Source organism: Chaetura pelagica, unplaced genomic scaffold, assembly GCF_000747805.2.
Source record: "Chaetura pelagica isolate M959 unplaced genomic scaffold, ChaPel_1.0 scaffold344, whole genome shotgun sequence".
Lineage (NCBI taxonomy): Eukaryota > Metazoa > Chordata > Aves > Apodiformes > Apodidae > Chaetura > Chaetura pelagica.
In genome coordinates this window covers 744,042-748,808 of record NW_009953098.1, presented here as the reverse complement: position 1 = coordinate 748,808, position 4,767 = coordinate 744,042, and positions in this window count along the sequence as shown.

Here is a 4,767-nt window from a genome sequence, read left to right as displayed (position 1 = left end):
CTCTTCCCCAGGTACCAAGCTGAAGATGCCGCTGGCTGCCAGGTCCAGGCTGCCGCTCCCCAGGGGGGCTTCGCAGCTGGCACATCCTCCTGCTGCTCCCAAACCCGCCTCCCGGGACACAATAGAAAGTAATTCCGCCCCCGTCAGATGCCGCACGCAAAGCAGGGGAGCTTGGGGGGGCTGGTGCTGCAGCTGGAAGAGAGAAAGGGAGAGGCTGCAGCAGGGGACAGGGCATGGGGAGTGGGGAAGCCGCGTAGGTAGGAGCCCAGGAAATGTACTCGTGTCCCAAGTGCTGCCTGGAGCCCTCACCCTTGAGGGTTGTGGTGCTGCTGGTGCCCATGGGCGTGGGACGGGCAGCCTGTCTGAGCCCTGAGCAGCTCTAGGAGAAGTGCTGTGTAGCTGCTTTGGGGTGACAGCCTCCGTGCCTCATGTTTGTCCACCCTAGCTGCTGTGAAGGTTGGAGGTCGCAGGCAGCCCCCCCAGAGGCTCCGTGCAGCAGTTCCTGCTGCGGCATCTCGCTCCCGGCTGCGGTCCCTGGGAAAAGTGCCTTCCCCCAGACGCTTTTGCCGTGGTAAGGGGGAATATGGGCAGAAGCCCTGGAGGCTCTGGTGTTGTGGGAGGGGGGAGCTGCTGCCCTGGGGAGAACGTTCAGGTCTTGGCTGCAAAGTCAAGGCTGTTCCTGGGGAGGGGACTGGAGGGGGCAGTGTGTGGTTGGGCTCTGAGAAGGGGAAGGGAAAAGTGGAGCAGTAAGGCTAAGTAATGTCCTCTTCCCTGGAGAGGCACCCAGCAAAGAGCCTGAACAAATCTGGTGCTTTGGCTCATCCATAGGTCAGGGAGTGGCCCTGGTTATTTCATTTTTCTGCCAGGGCACTCTGAGCTCTTTCATTTCCTAGTCCCCACTTCAGGATCAACTACCCAGGAGCTGATGGGCAATAGGACCCAGGAGCTGATGGGCAATAGAACCCAGGAGCTGATGGGCAATAGGACCCAGGAGCTGATGGGCAATAGAACCCAGGAGCTGAAGGAAAATGGTGAGAGCAAAGAACGACTGGTTGCAGCAGGGACTGTCTTGGGAGCAGGTAAGCAGTAAGGAGGCATGGTCCCACACAGGAGTGGGAAGCTAGAGCTTGCTTCCCTGTAGAGAGATGAGCTCCTCTGGAGCATTCCTGATGACTCCTGATTGCCAAGGGCCTGCTGCAAACCATGCATCTTGTGAGTGTAGTGGAGTGAGGGTGGTCTGTATTTCTGTGTTGGGCTCTGGTGGGTTCTCATCTTGTGTTGGGGTGAGCATGGGAAAACATAGGCAGTTGGCAGCTGCAGTCCCCAGCCTGTGGCCTGGTTGGAGAGGGTCTGGGGATGGCAGTTATGTTCCTGCTGGTGACTCTTCTTTCACAGGTAGGGCTGACCAGACATGGGTGTGTATGCAGTCTTCTTTTTCTAACAAGTTGGCCCCTGGCCCAGCTCCAGGCTGTGGGGATGGAGTCCCTGCTGAGCAGGTAAGAGCCAGCTGTGTCCTGGCACCATGGAACACTGCTCAACCAGTGGCTTAGGCCAGCTGTGCCAGAGGTGGGAGATGATAGAACCTGAGGCTGCCAATGTCTGGGCTGCTGCCTGAGAAGTTTTAGCCTTTCTCTAGGGTTCACACGAGACTTGTGCATTTGCTGTGTGGCTCTACCACCCTTCCAGTGCTTAGGGGACTGTAGGCTTCTGTTCAGTTAATTTTTTTTTAAGGAGCTTTTGAAAGATACACACCCCCTGTGGCTTGTGGTGTCACTTTCATACCTCCTGACATGTTGGACATGTCCCCAGAATGGAGTGATGAGAGTTTGCAGCAAGTAGAGGCTTCAAGGTGTGAAACCTCCTACCTGCAAAATATGTTTGTCCATTTGCCAGCAGTTTTAGGGTGCCATGGCTGTGGCTGTGTCCTGCCAAAGGCATCCTTGTGACCCAGGAGTAGTGACAGTTGCTCACTGACAAGCGGCCAGCAGCTCCTTTGGCAGGCATGGCTGCTGCCAGGAACAAACCCTGGCTGTTTGCCCGTGGGTGCTGCACCAGTGCCAGGCTCCTGAGGCAGGGGGTGAATATCAAAATGGGGTCCTGCTCTGATATGCTGAAGGGGGTGAGCAGGGCTCCCCAAGCTCAAGAGCCATGAATGTGCTTGTGCTGTCTGCAGAGGTGCTGCTCCTCTGCAGGAAGGGCTGTGGTGGGGCTGAGCTGCAGGGCACTGCACCCCTGTATCACACTTACACCCTGTCCTCACCAGTCTGCAGGTGATGAGCTGTCCCAGGAGCTGAAGCATGTAAAGAATGAGCTGGAGCGAGTGAAGGGCGAGCTTGGTACGTGGCACTGGCTGTTCTGGGGGCTGTGGAGCACCCACAGTCCAGATGACAACCCGTGCAATTCCCCTAGAGCCCAGGGCCTGCAGCTCCCCAGGGATGGGGCTGACTTCTTGTTGGGGCATAGAGCAGGATCCCAGCTGCTGCTCCAGAGGGTCTGGGGGTGAGGTGTTCAGGACAGGCTGAGCACACACCTACTTGTTTCCTGCCTGCAGCTGACAAGACTGCCCAGTGTGAAGCCTATTGCCAGGTGATCTCCTCCTTGAAGGCTCAGCTCAGAGCAGCAGGTATGTTCCCTCACTGGGGTGAGCCCTCAACCCTGGGCAAGCTGCAGGGATGTTCTGGTGATCCCTTGCCAGTGCAGCTGAGGGAAGGGCCACAGGTTGTGGCCTTCTCCATGAGGGAGGTGATGAGTGCTAGGAGCAGCAGTGCTTTGATGCTGCTGTTGCTTCCCAGGAATCTGTCCAGAAGATGCAGCAATGAAGGAGAGTGGTGGCCTGGGGAAAGACTGACAGCTTGCACACAGGGACAGATTCAACAGCTCCTTGTTTGGTCACCCGAGCCAATGGACCAGTTACATTTTTTCAGCTCTTGAATGGTTGAATTTTTCACTTCCTTGTATTTAAAATAAAGGTGTCTTTTTCTGGCAATGCTTTCTGTCTGCTGGGGTAGGGCCAGTGCCCAGTGCTGCCCACTGATCTTCCAAGGGCTAGACAGAAAGGGCAGTTCTGTGGCTGGTTCTGCTCAAGGTCTATTGTGTGAAGGAGGTGAGTGCTGGTGGATGGAGGCACATTGTGACTCTAGGGAAGCCTTTCTGTACAAAGCTGGTGCTTCCAGGCAGGATGCTTGGATGTATGGTGGTGACAGGCAGCCAGATGGGCAGGTTTCTGCCTTCAACTACCTTCATGTTGCATATGGGAAGAGCCAGTGCTGGCAGGTGACACATTAGGCTTCTGTAGGTGTTTGCTGCTGCTTCACATTTAGCTGGTGACTCTTGTCTGGGGGCAGATGATGGGGAAGCAGCACTTGAGACTGAGTCCCTCACTGTTCCCTGCCTGCCAGCACCAGGAGCCCTGCCCTGCTGCCTTTTCTTTGCTGTAGGGTGGTGCGGGCACCTTGTGCTGCCTCACGTCTAGGTGAGGCCCTGTAGAGTCAGTGGCCTTGGGAGCCTGGAGAGGTCCCAGTTGACTGGAAGCTGGCAAAAGTTTTCAAGAAGGCTAAGAAGGAAGAACTTGGCAATTACAGACCTGTCGCTTTCACTTTGGTGCTTGGTAAAATTATGGAGGAAGTTACTTTGGGAATTACTGTAAAACATTTGAGAGACAACTCAGACCTTGGCCGTAGCCAGCAGGGGCTCACAAGGGGAAATCTCTGCTTAGCAAACTTAATTTTCTTTTATGACAAGGTTACACAAATTATCTGGATGCAGGAACTGAGTGTAAGTTTGGTGCCACTGGACGACACTCTTAGTCACATGCTTTATTTTTAGGTAGTCCTATGAGGAGCAGGAAGTTGGACTTGATCCTTATGGGTCCCTTCCAACTTGAGATATTCTCTGATTGTTGTGGAAGGTGATGGATTTCCAAGGGCTGATTCAGATCTGTTTCTGCAGGCCTCCTTTCTGGGCTGGGGCCACCTCCTACCCTCCTTGGCTCTGGTTAGGCATGCCCTGCCACTATCTGTCTTCCTGCCTCTCCTGTCAGGACATGCACTTGGCTTGCTCCATGTCTTTGGCTGCTCCCAACCCTTGGCCTGTGCTGCTGGATCAGGGCCCGGAATGGGAAGGAGAGAGTGGGAGGTGAGGATGGGACACTGTGAAGATGGATGTGGAACTGTGTGTGATTGTCTAGATCACATGTGTGGTGCCCTGGTGCTGCTCCCTGCTCGGAACTGCCTCCCACCGGCTGCTGTCAGGAGTGGATTTCTGGGAATAGGCGAGTCCTGGTGTCACTTCCCTCTCGCAGCCTCTGCCTGGCTGGGCAGGGCATCTCCAGGGGATCCTGGTGCCTGCAGCGCTGCGGGTCCTGCCCACGGAGCCCTGGTGCTGCCTGCAGTTAGGGTTAGGGGTTAGGCCCGGGCAGATCCCTCCCTGCTTCAGGCAGCCCAAGAAGGAGCAGGGAGCCCGGGCGCCAACAGCTCAGCTGCGGGGCAGTCCCGGATCTCCATCGCTTTGTTCCTGGTTCCGCGGAACGGGCGGGCGAGAAGGGGCTGAGCCACACGGTTCATTCATCTGCGAGGGCTGAGAGCGGGAGAGTCTGTGTCACTGGCAGCTGTGCCATCACGTTGAGGTCATTTTGTCGAGTGGAGCCTTTTCGTCTCCCCAGCATCCCTGGGAAAAGTGTGTGCATCCCTGGGAAAGGTGGAGCGGGCAGGCACCCGGTGCCTGAGAGAGGCCGGCCCACCTCCCGGAATCGCTGCCTGGTCTGACAGG